We start from the raw sequence: 21,148 nt of genomic DNA, 5'->3' as shown, positions 1-21,148 counted from the left end.
CCTTCGCACTCCCCGGGAGCAGGCTCTTCCTGCTGGCTTGGAAAGCCATTTTTCCTGCTACAAACAAGAACAGCCTTGGGAACAAACAGAGCTTCCGAGGAGGCCTTGGAGCAGGGACAGCCTGGTGACACGGTCACCCACCTGCTCGCGCACACACACGGGCTGCACAGATGCACACTCACCTACACAACCCTCCAATATCTCCATTATTGCTCAGAAAAACCATCAGCACAGATGAGTAAATCTACAGGGTTTTTTTCACAGCTTGGCAGAAATCGCTGTAAGGGCTCTCAGCATGCAATAATATTTTCCCCTCGGAGTTTGGAGAGTAAGAGTTAAGAGAGCTCAAATCCTGTATTATTCTGGGCAGCTGTAAAGGAAAGTATTTTGTATTGCTGGAATTGCTGGAGCATGTACTTAAAATTGAAAGTGCTCACCAAACTGAAGTGGTCTGAATTGAAACTACCGTCGCTGGTCACGAGCTTTAATACTTCCACTAGTTTGATCAAGGAGAGGGGAAATTAATAATACTACAGAAGAAAAGTGTGACACATATACACTCAGTTTCCTGTCTTTGCACTCTTTTAGCAAAGTGGTTGCTGTACATTTTATCCATAGAAAGGGAATCAAGCCCTTGTTTAATTCCTGTAGTGTTCCAGATATTGGTACTGCAACGATCCCGTATCGAATGTCAGTGGGACAGCTCTTGAGTTGATGTGAACTGTCAGGGGCTCTTAGGCTTTCTGGTTTTCACTGTATTGGTGACTAAGTTGTTAAAGCCTAAAGCTAAAGGCAGCTTCTGCATGCAGCCGCAGAGACAACATTCAAAACTACTTACAGCCAAGAATAATGCAAAAAGAGAGGGAATGTGTATACAAGTGGTGGCTTAAATGCTTTTATTGCTTTGCTTTCTCCATTTCAGCACCTGGTACGGCTGTTAGAGTCCTTTTACTTTAAAAATAAAGGAGAGAAGGAAGAGCAGGGTATCTGGGCGGAGAACAATAAAAGAGAAAACAAAATTTTACAGTAATTGTTCTTTCCAAGTGCAGCAGTTCAGATGGGTCGCAAGTGAGTCAAATACGGCTGACTGTGCGAATGGCAGCAGACGCAATGTGTGCTTGTTCTGGGATCGTGTGGTCTAATCGCGGTGCCTGTTGTGGGGACGTGCCCCAGATGCCGAGGTTATTCCGGGTGCCAGCTGTCCTTGGGTGGTGGTTCCCCCGGAATGGCTGCAGGTGATCAGATAACCAAGCCTGCTGGCCTGCTGTTCCCAGCTCCTCCTTGTTCCCTCGTGCCTTTGCCTTTAGCTCCGAGCTTTCCTCTCCGACCGGCAGGGCCTGTGTCATATAAGGAGCACCAGTTATCTCTATCTACCCGGTCTGCCCCCAGCAGTGGGGAGATGGTAATGCTTCATCTTTCTTTCATGCCCCATCATAAATCTGTCACTTTGAAAAATGGAAAGACGGAGTTAAATTAATTACTCTCATATTGATTCCGCTTGGCCAGATTCATTAGGCAATCCTTTCCCTGCATAAACCCCCAAATACCGCTCTGGGTAAAACCTGGCAGGGAAATGCATCGGACTCATTTATATTTCATTGTTTTAAGTGGTTTCCTCTGTAAATATTTCATAGATGATGTATATATTGAGGAGAACAGCGAAGCAGAAAACTTCAAAAAACCTTGACTGCAAACTTCCAGGGTTCCTGATCGGGTAAGCTTTCTCAATCAGAAAAGAACTAACAGCCCTCTCCTAGCACAAGCTGATTGGATTTTTACAAATGGTGAGTAATCACCTAAATACCAACACCTGTACAAACACTTGCCATTAACAAACCGCGTTAATTAGCAAATGGTTGCGCACAGGACTGAACCAGTGGCTCACCTGCACACCGGTCTTATTATTCACATCAACGTCTATTACGTGAACCAAAATTGAACTTCGATGCCAGGATGTAGAACAGGAGAGGTACCCAATAATTTCTTCCATGCTTCTAATACTTGACAGCAAAAGCATTAACTCGCTATTTATTTATTATTATTACTGTTCCTTTACACTTCGGCTGGTTCAGAGAGACCACTGGGCTCCAAATTCGTAATTTATAGATAGGATGGAGATGGGTCAAGGTAAGTAAAGCCATGGCAGCTCACGGAGTGGTGACCCAGGAAGAGTCTCGTGTGGTAATTGATAGCAAAACTAAACATTAGACTTGCAGTCATGCTGGGGCCATCAGAATTAATTGTATTTGAGCGCAAACTGCTGAAAAGCTTAATCTCTTCAGGGGAGGATTTGTGGAAGTGCAGTATCCTTCAGGGAGCCATGCAAATCTGCATAGCAATGGCCTTTTTCCTGAGGTTTCCTCAGGGATCACAGAGAATTTATAGGGAGGCTGTATTTTTTTTTTTTTTTTTTTTGTAGTCACGCTGCCTTTACCAGCTGCACAAATTCTTCCTTGAATGACTACATTCCACAAAAGCAATTACAGAAAATGCTGGGATTCTTATTTTCATTGCCCTTAGCTGTTCTGCAGAGACAACTTCTCTCCAAGAAATACCCAGAGCGTGCGCATTCCAGGAGGAAGAAGAGCCTGCCTGTTTATCCTTTCCACCGAGGCTATTTGGAAAATGCATTTTGCATTTGCACAATGTACGCAACTGAACGGGAACAGTGTTTGCGGTTGCAAAAGAAATAGTAAAAAGAGCCTTGACTTGTTGTGCCTGTGTTGTGTGGGACTGGATACCCAAGGCCACAAAGAGCAGAGGTTTAATTCCTGCTCTTATCTCTCTTCGTGCTGTGCTGCTTCCTCGTGTTCCTTTATCAATACAGAAAAATAAGCTCCGTCCTTTTAAAGCAACAGCGCAGTATAAGAAAGCGAATCATGACCTCATTTGTTGCTAGCAGTGGTGAGATGAACTGCAGCTCTGACCTATTTCTCCAGAGTTACAATGATCTGCAGTAATGGCACCATTTTGCTTCTTAAATCCTGGATTATTGTCATTTGAGATTTAGAGAAGTTACTCTCTCTCTGGTTACAGACCTTGGTCCTTGAGGGGCAAGCCAGCGTGAGGGATGAATGAATACACATGAGGGAGTGAAGACAAGGCAGGGGATCAAGCCAGAAGGAGCTGGTAATTTTCATTTTAATATTTTATATATATAATGTAAGAAGTTGTCTATGTAATCGATATAATTTTGTTTATTTCCATGTGCATATAAAACACGTGTTTATTTTAATTTTTTTTAATATAAATGTATGGAAAACTGTACTTCCCTACCCATATGTGCCCCCCCATGGAATGATCTAAACCAGGATCCCGTGGTGAGGGATCTGGGTTTTGTTCATTTGTCTGGCAAACTCCACTCTGCTGAGACATGATCAGCGCCACGGGAGTGATAAATATGAAAGACTTGAAGAACTCAAGTTCTTAGATATTCAGAACCAAACCCCTTGGTGATAGAAGTTGACACAGCTGCCTTTAAATCAGTTTAATACTTGCTTAAATCAATGGAAGGAAAGTGAATTTCATTATGTGAGGATCTGGTATTTATAATCTGATTTAATTTTTTATTTATTACCAGTATGTACAACCTTAAAGAACAAACTTTTTTTTCCCCCTGAGCTTTATATTTGTCCATGTCACCAAAAAGAACAGAAAATATGTTCATATGTTTTCCTCAAGTCAAATTTCCGTGGTGAATTTCCAGCCTTCAGAATATGCCGTTGATTCAGTGCTTCTTGGCCATGGTTGTGCTCGGTCAAAGCTGGACTCGATGGTGTTGAAGGTCTTTTCCAGCCTTAATGATTTTGCCATTCCACGGTTTTTGCTGTTTCACCACTCAGGGTGCGGTGAGCAGCATTTGCTGTGTTGGTAACAAACACAGAAATTGGGACTTGGGTTCTCGCCCTGCACAGGACCGGCTCTAAAACCCGAGTCTGCAGCAGAAAGAGCCCCGACAAACCAAACCAACAAAACCAACTTGTACCTCTTTATTTACCCACTGCTTTCTACCGCACCTTCAGCTTTGCCCCAGCTCATAAACACTGACCAAGCACACGCCACCACGACTCTTCCACAGTTATGTGCCAAATGCTAGGAACTGAACTCCCCAAGAGCAGCGCACAGACCATTCAGGCCGTGGATTTCGCAGCAGTTTCGCTTGCTTTATTCAGTCCTGCTATTTTTGCCGGCCTTCAGTCGGACAGGGGATCATTCCCTTTCTGTAGAAGATGATCACATCAAGTGGTTGTTCAGGGCTGGATTTTCCTCCAGAGCCTTTCTTCTGTGTCAAGGAGGTGCCACGAGCACCACCCATGGAATAGATGGATTTTAAAGAGCTCTGCCGTGCCCGCAGGAGGCTGAGGTTGAGCAAGGATGAGTAAACTGCAACTGCTCTTTGTGAGGGGCCTCGTTTGCGTTTGGATTGCTGAGCAAAGTCATTAAGGTTTCCGGGGGGGAATGGTGCTGGCTGAGGTTTTGAGGAGGACCTCCACGGCTTTGTTCCTGGAGGGCTGACACGGGCTCAGCATCTGCTGCCTTGGAGAGGGATGCATGGAGAGCACAAGGGTCAGGTGGAAAACAAGAGACTCTTGGGCTGAGGCAGCTGGCAAAGATGAAAAATTGCTGCTGTTGTTTAAATTACTTTAACGAAGTTTAAATCTTTCCCGTCCAGGTAGCAAAGAAAGGATTGACATTGACACTAGTGGGGAGGAGATACTGCCATGGTTTGCCCGAAAATGGGACAAAACATTTTCTGTCCTCCTGAGGGATGTGCACTGGAAACAGGCAAAAGGTGGGTGCCTCGAAGTCAAAAGAGAGTTTTGCTGTAAAAATGAGAACACGCGCTAAAGTCTCCAGCACCAGCTCCAAATCAAACATTTTCCTCATTCCCTAAACACAACAACTCGGTAAAAGGCAGATGAATAATCAAGCCAGCCTTGGTTCTCAGCTGTCCAGGGAATTTCAGGTACTCTTGGAATCTTGTGGCTCCTTACATGGCAGTAATGTGCATTTCTTAGATAAGACTCTTCAGAACTTTCTTCTTCTTTTTGTCTACGTACAATTTTTTATTTTTTTTCTGTGATGGAAAGATATGTACATTAAGACACCTTCCACTGCGTGATCAGGCTGTTGTGGGTAATATCATAATTAATTACTTCAATTCCCCTAAAAATACATAGCTAATTTCAAGACCAAGAAAATTAATAAATGGCCAACAGCTAACAATTACCCAGTATATATTGAAATAAAATTCCTAAGAAGATCAAAAGAGATCTTGTTAAATTGTGAAGCTGGTCATAAAGATTTCACAGTGGGTAAGAATCCCCAGCCATGCAATAATCTAAAATGGACAAAAATATATATGTTCTTTAGTGTAGCTATAATATAAGTACTATCTGCCTTTTACGTGATTCAATGTTGAAGATTAAAGTTTCTAGAGTTTACATCGAATCCTGGGTTAGGAAGAATATCCCACAGTCATTTTTCAGCTGTTTATCTCCACTTTGCTTCAATTGTATTAACAGATATTTGTCGCTAAGAAAAACATAAATACATTTGTTACGATGTAGCTTGTTTGGGTTTTTTTACTGCTATTAAAACTTAGAGACTGTGTCGTGACATCACTTCATCTTTAAAACAAAACCGGATTAACTTTATAAAGTAGCAAATAGTTGATCGATTACGAGTCAGATTTGAAAGTAAGAAATTTTGACCAAAATAGGAGAAGGTTTTAAATGCTGATTAAAACCAAATTTGTTTAGAATCTGTGTCCAGCTCTGCCCTTTCCTCCCTTTTTTCCATGCTACCTCAAATGTTAGTCTAGGAAGAACTAGGAAGTAAATTTCTCTTCACCATCTGTTATCTGACATTTGGAAGAAGTCCTTTTTTGACTAGTAATGAGAGAATGAGGAGCAGTTGGGCTATAAATCATTACCCACAAATTTACAAATATGGTGCATTTTTAAAGGCGAAACAGAAAATGCCCCGTGTGGAAAGGGCCACGTCCCCCAAGAAACAGAGCCTCATCCAAGCATTCAAATACCAAACAGATGGAGGAACCTTTCAAGGGAATATACACGGGGGAAAAAATTACTGAGGAATACAAGGTAAGAGGAGCTCACCAGGGCCACAGAAAGTGTTAATGACCCAGGGATTATCTGTTCCAAAACTACATGGAAGACGGGAGGAAGAAAAGGGTTCTCTTTACACAAACATCCAGTGAGGAAACAGCATACAGCAACGCGGGATTATCCCCCAAAAGACGGAATTGGAAAGGATTTTCCATCCCAATTACATCAACCTCACAAGGATCAAGTTCAGACAAAATATCCCAAAGCTGACTTGACAACTTCGCAGAGGAAGGAGAGAATCCAAAACAGGCCCAGATGTTCCACGTTCCGGGCGACTTCATACGAATGAGTCATAGAGGTTATGTAAGCAAGGGACGGGGAAAGGAGCACGGGAAGGTCACCCGAGAGCTCCCGGTGGTGCTGGGCACCGGGAAAACACGGAGAGCTCGGAGAACTCGGGCTCTGAGTCAAGGCTGGACACGTGCAGAATGCTGGCTCCTGGGGGTGTGCCTGGCAAGGGGGTTTGCCATGCAGGGGCAGGGCAGTGAGAAGGGAAGGGAAATCTGGGACCACCACAGAGCTGCGATGAGGAAGGGCTGTGGGAAAGGCAAAGCAAAAGGGAATAGCTGGTGTGGGGTCACTCAGGGCTGGGGACGGGTAGGCTTCCCCTGGGGATGTGGAGGGTGATGATGAGGAAGGAAAGTGTCCTGCCTGGTGGGAGTGTTGTATTAATACAGGGCTGGTTATAGGCATCTGTGGTGCTGTGGTACATCGGAAGACAGTGGATAGGCAGACGAAGAGATCAGAACTCTTTCTGGGGGGCAGAAATAGAGGAGGTAGATCTCGCTGACTGCAGCAGATTGTGCTTTCAACAACTGTGAGCAGCCTTTGGGTAAGAAAGCTGTGAATAATTTCTGTGTCTGTTTCTGCACGCCGTGGCGGTTGCCTGCAGGAGGTGATTAAGATGCCTCAGCATGGTCGCGTCCGAAGGTTATGCTGTGAAGGTCCCCTCCAAATCCCCACTCCCCACACACCTAAGGCACAGGAATTTCTCTGTGTGTAGGAGTGCAGCAGGCACCCTGGCCATAAGAGGCGACTGTGTCTTTCTGTTACTGTACATGAGATACGCTCTGTTCCCCAGGGGAGTGAAAATGGAAGGTGGCTCTTCTCCAGACATCCAAAGGGAACGTCCTGCCTCAGCTGTGGCTCTCCTCTTCCCATCCTTCCTACGGATTTTATTGGCTTGCCCACTGGAGAAAAGGAATAGGTAAGAAAAGCCTAATTGAGGCAAGATTAATACAGTTCCACTGAGAATGAGGGAAAGATTTATTCTCTCCCTCCCTTCTACACATGTCTTGCTCTGGACTCTGCCTCGCCTAACACATGTACCTTTATTCATTTACTTCCTGCTGGTCACCTGGGAGAAGCCTTTCTCATAGAATTTATTGCCTTGGCTGCCTTGTTTCTGTCCATGCTGGTCGTAAGACGTAGCGAATGCTCGTGTATTTGTCTTATTCTCAGATGTGAGGGAAAGGGATTTATCTATGCTGAAAAATATGTACTTTTGGCTTGGTACAGCCAGGAGTTACCGTAAAGAAAATGTTGAAACTGGAGCCTCCGAGCTGGCAAGAAATGTAAAGCTCTGAAAGAGTGGGACCCCAGAGGAGGTGCTGAAATAAAGCGTCAGGTTGCGGAGCAGTGGGCAGCCTTGGGATCCCGCTCCGTGCTTTTCTTTCTCTGAACCCGCCCTCACCTTGGGCTGACAACCTTAGCAGGTGATGGAGGAAGGAAATGCCTATTTTAAATGCCTGCTCGATGAAAGGCTGTGAGAGGAGACAAGGAGAACACGGGAGCACGATTTAATTTATGTGGAATTGACCCAGGCAAGCGGAAGGAGCCTGGGCCAAGCCCTGCATGCCGTGCGCTCTTGCTAAACCCGTCCTTGAGACTGGCAGACCAGAAGGTCCTTTACAGCTCTTTCTGGAGACAACATCTTTGAAGGTCACCCTGTGGCATCACTGTAATATTTCACCCAGAAAAGAAGGATCTTTACCCAATTGTCAGACTCTCAAAGCCATCATTGGCATTGATAAGCTCGAAACAGGCCCTGGGCCTTTTTCTCCAACAGCTGCATTTACTGAAATTGTCCGTACTCCTCTATTTTCAAAATGTCATTTTCATTTTCTACTTTTCGGTAGAGGAAGGCAGCTGTCCTTTGCTTTTTCACGTACAACCTGCCCTTGACATTTTACAACTTCGCATCTTGCCAAACACAAAACTCCTGAAACAAAGCGCTTCTGGTGTGCTGTGGGTGATGCTCCCTAAACTGCTCCAAAGCTGCCACGGACAGCGTGGGGACCAAAGGTGCATTTGAAAAGCTCTCGGTGTTTCAGCTCTGCTTGCCTAATGAATCTTTTCATGCCTTTTGCTTCCCGTTCTTTAAAGCGCAAGTTTTCATTTATGGTCACTGCTATCACCTTTTCCTTCTTCTCTTAGCCCGTGGCTGGGAATGAAGGGAATGCTGTTGAACCGAGCAAGGAAATGAAAACAGCAAAATTTATCTCGCTGTACTTCGGCTTTCATTTCCTTCAAAGCCAGGCTGCTTTTTAACCTGCAGTTCTCTTTTTTTAGCCCAGGCTTGTGGTTTTGGGGGGGCATCTACTCCAAGTGTTTTTATTAAGTTCTCAATTGTCACTTCCTTCAGTTTAATTCTGTCTTCTCTCACGCCTCGTGTTCCTTAAAATTGGTTTTGGCTTGTGGAACTGTCTCTTAAACAGCAACTAAAATATACTGTTCATTTAGTGCTGGAAATGGCTTCTTGTGTTTGGGGACTCTTCTGTAATTTGTAGAAATCCTGAGGCTGTTTCAGCAGTAGAGGCCTGAGGCTGCCATCAAACTGCAGGTAGTTTATTTGGTCCTCCTCTTCGTGCTCAAGGATGTTCTTGTCGAAGAAACTGAGGGACAACTCCTCTTTGTGCTTCGGTTTGTAGGGCTTTGTCCAAGACAGTGAGTGTCCAGTCTGTTGTCGTCATCATTACCCACGTTTGTTGTATTAACTGATATTACTTCCCTTCTACCCATTTGCTTCTGGCTCCAAGAAGTGATTTAACAACTAATTTATAAAGAACAAAACCAACCAAACCAACCCCCAAACGCCACCAGATGCAAGGAGCTCAGATGGATACAGGCTAACCAATATAAAATTCCAAATGTTTTTATTTATCCGCTGCAATAGACTTAAATTACATCTTGCCTTTTGCTAGGCAGCTCCTTGATGTTTCTCTTACCATCTTGACTCCCGCTAAGTGATTTTTGCCTCCTCTTTCCTGTTCCTTCTTTTCCACTCTGTGTCGGTTCAAGGGTCTCCTTACCAGTGTACCCTTGGCTCAGCACAGCATGAGAACTATCCAAGATGCCTTAAAACTTTTTACACGGCCAGTGGGGCACTTATGGATTTCCTCTTTTCCTGTGGAACAGGGAGGATTTCTATTCAGATCCTGAAAGCAAGCCAGGGAAGCAGACTGGGCTTGTGCATCTCTTCACTGCCTTCAGAACTGCCACTCGCCCGTTGATAGGCACAGTTATCTAATTTTCTACCATTTATTTGTTCCCCAGTATGAGCACATTGATCACATTCAATACCTTTTTGGGGAAAGGAAATTTGTTGGTAGTTTGGGAGTTACTTCTGAACGATTATGTTCATTTTAACTAAGAAAATGCAAGGAGCTAACGATTGTTTTCACCTCCTGAATAGTCAGTAACATTTGAAAATGATTTCCGCTGATCCGTCTCCAAATGAAGAAGTGGTATTTCTCCTCCCAGTCTGAGATCAATGCAGGGAATTTATCTTAATCTTCCCTTAACCATCCAACCTCCCAGACCGATAGTTGCAATCGGGCAGTGGGCAGGTCACAGATACCAGCCCTGGGAGGGTTGTGCTGACTGTGAGTAAGCAATTACACAGCAATTTCACTGCAAGACGGGTCACCGAGAGACATTTTAACCTCAGCAATTATTTTTCACAACGCCAGTGACATCATGAAAGGAACCAGGAACAAATTCCTTTGGACAATTATAAGCAGAGATTGTTCTTGACCCTGATATTAACGGGGTGCCGGCTGTCGGGAGAGGTTATGTAGGTCTCCGGAGCAACCCTGCCAAAACTTCGGAGAAGTTCCAAAATAGCAATGATCTGTGATTCCACTGTGCGTGGCTAATTGTTTTTCCTGAAACAAAAGCTCATGTTTGGCTGGTCCCTTTGTAACAAGAAGACAGCGAAGGTTGTAAATCCCTGGACAGCTATCACTGCAAAATCAGATGTGGTAACTCGTTTAGATCTCCCCTGGAAGCACAGTAATGCGCTGCCAAAGGCAGGGAAAAAATGGGATTTGGGGTCTTCATGAGCTGCACAGAGGATCTTGAGCCCGCTTTTAAGAAATGATTCGTTTGGAAATAGAGCACTATGATAGAGATCAGTCTGATGCCTGTCAGTGTAGGTATGGAGCGGAGTGGGCTGCAAGCTGGCTAGTGCAAAACACGCTCTGTGGAATGCGTTTATTTTAAACACAGTAAGGGACAGAAAAACAACCGCTTCCCACAGAAACAAATTGTTTCTACCACTGTTTACAAATGAACCCAGGTAAGAGGAAGAATGCTGATGAGTCAAAAATAACTCTGCTCAACTGATGTTCCAACCCAAACTTTCTCTTTTCTCTCATGGAGAGGGAGGGAGTCTCCTCTCTTGGATAAAATCCCAGTGAAATCTTGGCCGTCTCTGGTTGGGTGTCTGAGCATTTAGTTTCCTTGTCACTTGGAAACAACTATTTAGAGATGAGCTTGACTTTGTCTTACTCAGATGATGGTTAAATGGGACTAGTGGTGCCAGAATTTATCACAGTAGATGCAGTATATATTTTTTTTTCTATTTTAAGCAGGCACAGAGAAGGGCTGATGAGATGTCCCCCAAATAATAATTATAATCAGATTTAGACATGTAATTTTAACGAATGCGTAGAATTTGGCTTTACCATATTTAAAAAAAAAAAAAAGAGAAAATCCAATCTGCCAGGGGATGGAACAGCCTGATCTGAACAGCTCTGAACAGCCATTCAAGGATGACAGGGAAAAGAAAAACCTGCCTTCTGATCAGAGCCCGAACCCAATGACTGAGAGAGGATGCAGCTGCACTCTGAACACAGAAATGGCATTAACAGCATTTGGGGACAAGCTTAATGGAAATTAAAGGATAACACTGGAGCTGAACGAATGGCTCCAAGCTGAAAATGGGGCTGTGTGGGCTGGCCGTGAGGCAAAGTTTTCTAACTGACAATGTTGTATTGGCTTGGAGTAGAATTTTAATCTGATTAGCAGAGGAAGGCCAGAGGGGAAGCTGCCCATATTATAGATGGCTGGTATGGGCCAGAAACATCCTTCTGGTCCCAAATGTTCCATTCCTGTATGCCCACAACAAGGACAAGGCCTGTGGGCAGGCTGACCTGCAAAGGAATCAAGTGATTAAACGGGAAACAAAACCAAGTAGCTCACAAATTCCTTGCTGAGATTTTTCTCTTGCCTCCGATGCTGTCATTCACGTTGCAATTTCATAGATTCAAATCCCTTCCTGTTCCACTCAATCTTGTTTAAAAAGAGGTGAGCTAGCAAATGCTCAGTTAGGCACACGTATTTGTATATGAATTAAAGATGGGACAGCGAGCAAAGACATTTCCTCTGATCCAGGACCTCCTGCGGGAGCCCTTTCATTCCCTTTTGCTGTTTCCTAACTGGCCTCTTCAGTTTTAATGATATCCACGTAGCTGCCAAGCTCTCAGGTAACCTCTCCAGAAGGCCTGTGCTGGAAAGCCAGCAATTAATGCCAGGCCCGGGCTCCCCAAAACCAGCAGCTCCTTGGGGTGAACCCGTTACCTGCTGGCAGCATGGGAACGCTGTCAGGGCCGGCGCAGAGCTTCAGGAGGTGTCTGTGCCTGTCCCCCTGCGAACAGCAGCCCACTGCTCCGCTCTGAGCTGGGCCAGCGCACTGAAAACGCCTCCGAGAGGAGCAGCTGCTCACTCCTCGGGAGCGTCTGAAGATAAACATCCATTTCTTGAGCAGTTTGCACAATGCTCAGCCGTTGTGCACACGGGAAGGTACTTCTCCCTCGGATCTCCCTGGTTCCTTGTTATCCCATTCACTTAGCTCAGTGTAACCTAAATTTTCAACCGGAGAAAGATTTCAACTGACAGGCATTATTCATAATGCCCACAACTTCCACTGTGGCATTTGCTTATAAATAATTTGTAGAAAAGCATGCGCTTTCCTTTTTTAGAGACACAGAAGATAATTTCCATTACCGGTAGTTTAGTTATTAAACACATCCATCGACCTTAAAAAAAATAAAGAGAGTCTGAAAGGCAGAGCCCATGTGCTCTACTGAGGGAAAATGTTGGGGACTCATACTCAACCCTACTCGTTAAGAAAAACACCCTGTGAGCAAGTGTCTCAACCACGTATCTTTTGCACCCCAGAAACCTGTAATATTTCTAGGGGCTCCTCAAAATGGGCATAATTGGTAAAATTCCGGTGCATTATTGGTACATGATGATTTTAATAGTTTCAATCTTTTTTTTTTTTTTTTTTTTTGCTTTGAAAAGAAATGAGTAAACCTTGACTGCAGGTGGAGCAGAGAACTGCAGAGAACAACTTCACTTTAATCATCTAGAAAACACCTTTTCCTCAAATCAGAGGTTTCAAGGTCAAGTAGATGTCTTCTTATCTTTCAGCTGAGATTGGGAAGGTGATGAGAGGAACAATACAACCAGAATCCTGTCTCCCCGACGTGAAGTAAAGAAGAAATCTTACATCATGGATGAACTCATTTTTCTGCCGATGATGGGTGAGTTTATGCACGAGCTATTGCTGTTTATACTTCCAGGGATGCTAAATTACAAATGCAGATGAGGGCTGTACTTTAACACTTGGGAAGCAGCTTTCTGAACCCTTTGGCAGGGCTGTTGGACTAAACACAAAGCTTTTATCTCTCTGAATCTCCCAGGGCACATTAATCCTTCACTTAGAGGTTTGTCAGATGAAAAGCTGCTCGAACGGTTTGATATATATATATATATTTTTTTTTTTTAAATTGCGTCTGAATTGTATTGGTGCTGTGTACAGAACACACGAAGCCAGAGTCAGGAGTCCCGGAAAGGCAGCGAGGGTGGGGCCGAGGAGCAGCCCAGCACCTGCAGCCTCACTGAGGAGCCCAGCAGTGGGGTCTGGCACACAGCCCACTGTGCAGGGAGGACTTTGGGTGGGGAGGGCAAGCCGAGCCTTTCTGTGCACATGGAATCACTTGGAATCACGGGCTGCTTGGGGCTGGAGGGACAGCTCAGCTTGTCCCCTCCCCTTGCCATGTGCAGGGACACCTTGCATAGAGCGGGCTGCTCCGAGCCCCATCCAGCCCGGCCTTGGACACTTCCAGGGATCCAGGGGAAGCCGCAGCTTCTCTGGGCACCCTGTGCCAGGGCGTGCCCACCTCCCAGGGAACAATTCCTTCCCTCTTGGCATTTTCTTCTGCTGGGAGAGAGCGGGGCTGGAGGGGCCGGCGGTTTGACACCGCCCCGTGTTTCTTATGCTCTTAGGCTTGTTGGATCCTACAAATCCTTACTTACCAAGCAATCTTCTCCCATGTAAGTAGCTTTGAGCACTCAGGAAATACGGGAATCATTATCTGAGCAAAAGGGCCACGTTTGCTATGAAACAAAATAGGTCACGGTCGTTTTTCTGTCAGGCTTTCGCTCGACAGATCCACACCAAAGGTGAGCTGGTTCGTGGAGTTGGAAGTGAAGCCTGCTTTTCTGTGCCAAGTCCTTTGCCAGCCATTCTTAGAGCTTATCCTACCCAGTTATTCTATGCAGAAAGGACACTCGGTTTTTTTTCAGCAAAGTGGGAGAACAGCAGCCTAATTTAATGCAATCCCTGCAATGTCTCTTTTGAAGCTCAGACAGGATTCAGAGATGTTCAGCCTGTTCCAGTTCTGAATGTCTTACTGAGTTTTGGAAGACTATTATTCAAATCTTCCTTTGATTTTAACTTAGTTTTTTTTTTGTTTTTCCCTGTTTTTCTATAAAATTTGTCAAAACCAAGCCAATATCTTTGAGAGTTTTCAGAAAGAAAATTCGATTGCTGTTTTCTACCTAGTTCTGAAATCAAGCACACAGAAATACAGTGGGCAAGAATTCAGGCCCTGGAGCAGCGTTTAGTTCTGTTCTGGAGGAAAGCAGAGATGTAATTTTGTGCCACAGGTAAGCTTTGGTCACCTTTACAAACCCAAATGCAGCATTCCCTTCACGGCAATGCCAGTTTTCCAGCTCACCATTTGCACGCTTGTGCATTCTCACACGCTGCAGTATTAAAGAACAGACTTCCTTTCAGTGGGAAAGAATAAAAAGTGCTGGGATCTCAAGTCCAATAATTTTTTTTCCTCCACTTTCCCACTAGCAACCCTAGACTTAATTCATGCTGAATTAGCCACAAATGGAAAAGGTGGAGAGACCAGCTGGATTGTGAGTAGCACCATCATTGTCCATGAGCAGTGTGGGGCTCTTTGTGTATCCTGCAGGTATAAAAATGTGTAAGAAAGGACAAAATATATAATGAATCTCACTGAAATGGACGCTTAATATGTGAACATAAAAAAAATAATCAGTATATTGTCACAAGATGCTAATAAAGAAAATAAAAATATTTATTATTACACTTACACAGAACACCAGAGATTACGCAGGGACAGAAAAAAAAAGTCTTTACACTTTATGTTTTTGCATCTCAGTTTTATATTCTACATTGATGATTGAACAGTCTGTGGCAGGAGAGAAAAGTGAGAACATGGACAGGAGGAAGAAATGAACTGACAAACCAAAGGAAAACCATGGCTGGGGATTTACAGTGTGTGATTCCACAAACCCATGAAAGAATGGTGCTTGTTCTTTTTCTGCTTTAGCTGACCCATGTAGGTGACTCTGGAAATCTCTCTCCTCTTGTTTCTTCTTTTTCCTTTTCCCCAGGGAGGACATACAACTGCAGGACAAGTACAGAGGGCTGAAGAACAGCCACGTCAACGAGGAAGCAACGCAGGGACAGAAACCCGAATCAACGTTCAGTCAGACCCTTTATTATGCAGCTCATTTTGTACCAGTGTAAGTAAATCCTTAATTCTGCCTAGGGGAAAGGAGGGCAAGAGGCTCTGGTATCCCCACAGACAGCAGCTGATGGGAAGCATGACACAGGCAAGAGAGGTAAGACCTTAACCAGTCTGGAATTCAGGAGCAGTGGAGGTACCCAAGGAGAAGAGAACCTCAGGAGAAGAAATTATTTCAGAAACACGTGTAGATATATATAGGGAGAGATTTGACCCGTGTTTTTATCAGATGAGAGATCCAGTATGAAAGGAAGTCACTGTGGTAAAGAATGTCAGGTTGTCATCAGGCCATGGAAAATCTCTTCACGAATTCTTTATTTCCAGGCTGGAGTTCCGGAACAGGGGAATGTAAGATCAAACCAGCTCACATGCTGCAACACTTCAAGTAACCTATTTTAGAAATAGAAATCAGATCTGATCTCTCTTTGGAAGTAAAAAAGAAAAAGTATTGTGCAGAAAGTTACAAGAAGTTCTGGATCAGATTGTGTGGTCAGCAGCTCAAGTGGCTTAAAATGATCAAAACTCCAGGGGGGAAAAAAAAAAAAAAATCTTTCAAAAGACTGTTCAGATTGCTCTGGGTATTTGTCTGTGCTTGAGTGGTCACAGCCCGAAACAGCTGAAATGGAGGAGCAGGGCAGCCAGCTGCGGGGTGAAACATCACTGTCACCAGAGAATTAATTCCAGCGTGTCAGTCAATGAAAGCTAACGCCAAATTACAGACGCTGTTCCAACGAAAAAGACTGCAGGGGGTTCCTGGCTTTGACACAAGATGTCCACACGGGCTTCAAGGTGTGGTTCTCAGGGCTGAACATCTCCTGGGAGGCAGGAAAAGCCGAGCAGTGAAGAGGCAGCAGGCTGGCAGCTAATGAACAGCACGTTCCTCCGCATCTCATAAATCTCCACCAAGTTCATTTATTCTCCTCTGAGAATGAATGGCTAATGAGAAGGCTCCTCTTGCCAGTTGTTGTAGCACTACACCAAGCGAGTTGGATGTGGAGCTGCTATTAATAGCACTGAACGAGCTGCTAATTGGGCAGTTATGTAATGGCCTTGTTATGAAACCTGGTTTGGGTTTGACACCTTCTGTTTGCTAAAAACAACAGGAAAAGCCCCAAACAAATCCAGGGTCAGCAGTGCGCGACATGGAATAAAGGCTGAATAATTACCGATGTTTCAAAACTCAAACTGAATTTAAAAGGGGGGGGGGGAAAAATCAATTTGTTTCTCTGACTTCCAGCAGAAGTGAGCTGGAAGCAAATCATTCCACAGATCTGCTGTTCAAAGGGGTACTTTAAAGTAACTTTTTCTAATACCTGCCCTGCAAATAGTGACAAAAATCCTCCAAGCGACCTGTTTCTGCAGCTTGTGAAGGCTCAGAAACTACTGCTTTAATTTAAAAAAAAAAAAACAAAACAAACCTGTGGCTTGAATGAGCACAGACAGAACATATTGTAAGGAGAAAGAAGGACCAGAAAGTACCTGTGTGACATGCTCTGGTACAAACCATGCGCTAGGATGAGGCACGAAGTTCTGCTCTTGGAAATGACAATAGATAACCCATACAGTTTGACATTTTTAAAGTAACTTACAAAAAAATTTAAAAAAAAAAAAAAAAAAGGAGAGAAACAGGTGGAGATGACATTTTGTTCCCTGCTATACCGAAGGAGAGAAGATTGCCGTGCATTAGGAGGGAAGCTTTTATCCGGGGTGGCCCTTTGGAGTGACTCAGTTCCCAGTTACTCCGATGGCTTGGCATCACTGATGCCATTTGCAGCCCTGGGAGCTGCTCCTCCTAGTGAAACCCGGCTACTGTCCCCTGCTTGCGAGGTGCTTCTCCTCTGGATCCACCAAACGCAGCCGCATTCAGAGCCTGCAAGAAGGATCCCTTCAGAGGTTTGTGCTTGCCTGTGTGTCGTAATAGACACAGAAGTGAAAATTCCTGATCAGCACTGTGCCAGCTCTGTGCCAGCTCTTTGATCAGTGTTATCCATAATCATTCGGTGCTGGGGGAGATCAAGGCTGTCACTCCAGAAGGAGCCCACAAACCACCCAAAGAACATTTCATCTGTCTGTTTGCAAACATACATCCTCGCCTTTGTGCAGGGGGCTGCGTGGGATGTGCCTCCAGAGTTGAGCCACCTCTCACATTTCAGGAAGCTGGGCACAGACACTCAGCTCTGCTGAGTTATTTTCCCCCCCTGCTCGTCACTTTACATTGTCTGGGTGATGATAAACCCCCTGACTGATGCAGCGTGATAGATTAGGAATGTTTTATTCCAATGAAAGAAAACTCTACTTAGTTCCTTCATTACCAAAGTGCCCGGAGGAGGCAGCCAAAGGGCTCACAGAGACTGGATGCACAATGTCCCAGCACCACAGAAATTGCAGCCAGCCTGCCTAAAAAGCTGTGATAATTTAGGTTCAGCAAGTGGTGAAAGGAATAGGACTGGAAATTGGGTGGTCCAGATGGCTCCCACATGTATCCAGCTAATAACTGAGATCTAGAATCTCTTATCCATTTTATATGTGTGTGTATATATTTATGTATCAGTGTGCAGAAACACATATAGACACTATTTTCTTCATTAGGATATTTTGGAATTGCCATGCGGCGAATAATAGAAGAACCTTCTCCTAAAATAACATCAGCATGCTTCCCTACTCCTACACACGAGCTGAAAGGAGTTTTCTCCTCCGTGCACGTTTTCACGGGTGGTACAGCTTGTTTGTGTCGTTACTGCTCTGCTGTAACCTCACTGGCGAGGGCAGGAGGAGGCACCCAGCAGCTCCTTGGAATGGTAACGCTCTTCCGTGTTTCTGTTGTGGTGCTGCTGAAGGGATCCCGCAGAATACAAACTTACAGAATACATCCCGTAGAATAAAAAACTTGGGCGCCCATCTCGCTGGAGGACAGAGTTCAAAATTAATCCACGGTCCTATGATTGCTTAATTCTCAGTCGTTCTGAATTTATGCCGGTATGAAACTTACGCCTTTGCAGTACTTCAGAAACTTCTAAAACACTTTAAACCCCATTTAAATCTTTAACTGCATTTTAAAACCCTTAAAATACTTGAAATTGTCCTTTAAATGATACTTAAATATGGGAATAATATTTTCCAGTGTCTGGTATAATTTTTTTTTCCTCTGTGATAGTGTTTTTTGCACCCTTTGCATTGCCTGCCTGCCTGCAGTGATGGTACATCTACTACATCCCCCTGTGTATCCTGCTGACCCTTGTTTTTCCCAAGATAAGGCAATCTAAGCCTTCTTGTTGGTGAGTGCATGTCTATTGTCTACTAATATCTGCTGCCATTTACTGCTGGATTGATACGTATTTCATTTCCTGTGTCAGCCATACCTTAGTCGATCTCTGGCAAATGGTTTTCTAATGAAGAAACTGAGAAGCTGCTTCTCTGCAGGGATATTATCCAGGAAACACCATATTTTTGTTTCCTCTGGATTCTACCTGGTGTTGTTGTTTTGTTTTTTTTTTTTCTTTTTAATAAATCGAAAGACCTCCCTGTAATTTGGAATTAAAAAAAAAAAAATTCTAGATAGAAATCAGGGTGGAGAAGGAGCTTCTGTCAGCTGGAGGAGATGGTGTTTATTTCACTCACCCGACCCAAATGTAAGCCAGAAACGAACACTTTGCACTTTTGTGTGTGTCTTGGGAGGATGTAGGCAGAGATCTGATGGGATCCTCTTTAATGTGCCTGGAAAACTGAGAATGGTGGAGCTCACTACAGCAGCCCTTGGGACCATGAAAGCAGCGGGACAAGAGATAGGACAAGAAGAAGTGCACCAGAGGAGGTTTAGGTTGAATATTAGGAAAAAAATTTTATGGGAAAGGTTGTCCAGCCCTGGCACAGGTTAGTTGGAGTGACTATCCCTGCAGAAATTTAAAAGACAAGTAGGCGTGGTGATTAGGGACATGGTTTGGAAGTTGTGCACGTCCTTATTCTTACGTCTGTTTTATTCTTGCCATGAGCACTCCCTGCTGTCTGGGTCATGAAGCCGGCTGCTGCATTTCTCCTCTGCTTAGGTTTAAAGCCTCCACAGTCTCACAGTTGTGGTTTTCTCAAAACTCAGCTTCTTCCCAGTCAACAGTATCTCGTATGCACTAGTTTCTTTAAGATCTTCCCCTTTTCTGACCAAATCTTCTGTCTTCAGTTCAGTCTGTCCCAACTTTTGTCATTAAAATATTTCCCTTTCCTCATCCCCCTGACCATGTTCCCCTGCTTCTAAAATCTCCACACTGACTTCTTTCCCCCATAAAATTCCAGCCTGCCTCTTCATCAGTTCTGCTAAACTCTGTTACTGCTCCCTCTGGAAAGCCTTTTCCTCTCCAGTGCTGGGAATGCCTGTGGATGGGAAGCAGGGGGGTGCAGTTATTCATTTCCTTCTCCAACTTCCTTCATTGAAAGGATAATCCAAATCTAAGACGTGTGGCAGATGAAATTACTTGGAGTTACCTCCCCCCCCCCGTTTGTTTTTAGGAAATGCCTGGAAATGTTCACAAAGCACCAGGAGCATCCAGAATGAAGACTCGGCACGATTTCAGCGCTGGCACGCGAATGGGGGCTCTCCTGCTTCCTTTGCAGCCCTGGCAGTCTCTGTGGAGTGTGTCAGCCAAGATCATACTTAGCTCCTCACCTTGATGATATTGAGGCTGTCACAGCCAGCTTTTTCCACGTGCACGTCTTTCTCTTGGGCTTACGTGGCAAGGTGAGATTAAAATCAGTCCTGCCAGGCGAGAGATAGGCACACGTTGCCCAGAGCCTATCACCGCTGAACCAAAATTACCAAACCCCTGGGAACTCTGGGAGGAGAACCATTTATTCTTTCTGAGTCAGCCAGGCACACAGCGTTCAAGACTGGTGCTCAAACTTCCAGAAGTCATAGAATCATGGAATTGCAGAAGGGTTTGGGTTGGAAAGGGATCTCAAAGCTCATCTCATTCCGAACTCCTGCCATGGGCAGGGACACCTTCCATAGACCAGGCTGCTCCAAGCCCCAGGAAACATTTAATTCACGGCTTGAAATATCTTTTTTTTTTTTTTTTAGTAATGTTTATATTTCAAATCCGTGTCATGAAAGCCAGTGGCAAAAAGTCTTATTCATGGAGTGTTACTGACTCTAATTGCTTGTAAGAAGAACTGTGTAAATAATGGAATATTTTGTTTGCTAAGAATTCATTAAAAATTACTCAGCTCAAAATAACCAGGACAAGTGCATTAGAAAGAAATCACTCTCCTCAAAAGCATTCTTTTAAAGGCATATTCTTAATTAAGATTACTTCAAATTAAAAAAAAAAGAAAAATGTATTCTTTAAAATTCTGAGATGAAACTTGAATCGTATCAGAGCATTCCTCGTTTCCTCCCAGTGCAAACAAATAAAAACATCTGTTTTGCTCAGCCTGTATTTTTGTCCTTGCCCCTCACAGAAAGATAAAAAATAAGGCATTAATTTTTCATTTCTTTCCCCCTGTGGTGCTTCCAGAGGCAGGAGTTAAGTGGCCGGCAATGCCTCCTAGCCTGTCAGGAGTGATGCTTTTTTAGGCCAGAGAGAACCTTTGGTCTCCTGCATAGCAAGAGCATGACAGAATCACTGAGCTATCAAATCAGTTATTCTGCCAACATCTTTCTGGTTCACTGAGGAGTAAATTCATCCCAGCTAAGAGTGCTCCAGCAGCACAGGCAGGGAGAGCACACACACTGCCCTGCTCGGGCAGCAAGGTGCTTGCCAGGAGCGTGAGTCGTGGAGAAATCCTTCCTTCTCTTTGGGGAACCTTCAAGGATGAACTTCTCCGAGCGCTGACACGCACACTGGGGGACAGCAGCAGCGAGAGAACTTCTCCAGGGGGAGAAAACAAACCCTGGGG

At 44.4% G+C, this 21,148-nt stretch overlaps 1 long non-coding RNA gene across 2 annotated transcripts in view; it reads left to right on the top strand.

Moving 5' to 3' along the window:
- LOC136290441 (uncharacterized) overlaps positions 1–20,585 on the top strand; it is a 31,688-nt gene extending 11,103 nt beyond the window's left edge. Inside the window, exons 4-12 of one of the 2 annotated variants that reach the window (XR_010721119.1) lie at positions 1,635–1,714; positions 3,037–3,129; positions 4,673–4,792; positions 5,969–6,107; positions 7,213–7,338; positions 12,849–12,961; positions 14,212–14,369; positions 15,132–18,540; positions 19,763–20,585. This is a non-coding gene — a long non-coding RNA (uncharacterized lncRNA). Of the gene's footprint in view, positions 1–1,634; positions 1,715–2,308; positions 2,648–3,036; positions 3,130–4,672; positions 4,793–5,968; positions 6,108–7,212; positions 7,339–12,848; positions 12,962–14,211; positions 14,370–15,131; positions 18,541–19,762 lie in introns of those variants that run through there. The other variant, XR_010721120.1, reaches the window with a different exon arrangement.
- Positions 20,586–21,148: the final 563 nt, after the last annotated feature.

Source organism: Chamaea fasciata, unplaced genomic scaffold (genome assembly GCF_029207755.1).
Source record: "Chamaea fasciata isolate MVZ Bird 193981 ecotype frontalis unplaced genomic scaffold, bChaFas1.0.hap1 SCAF_6, whole genome shotgun sequence".
Lineage (NCBI taxonomy): Eukaryota > Metazoa > Chordata > Aves > Passeriformes > Sylviidae > Chamaea > Chamaea fasciata.
This window is presented reverse-complemented; position numbering and strand designations above follow the sequence as displayed.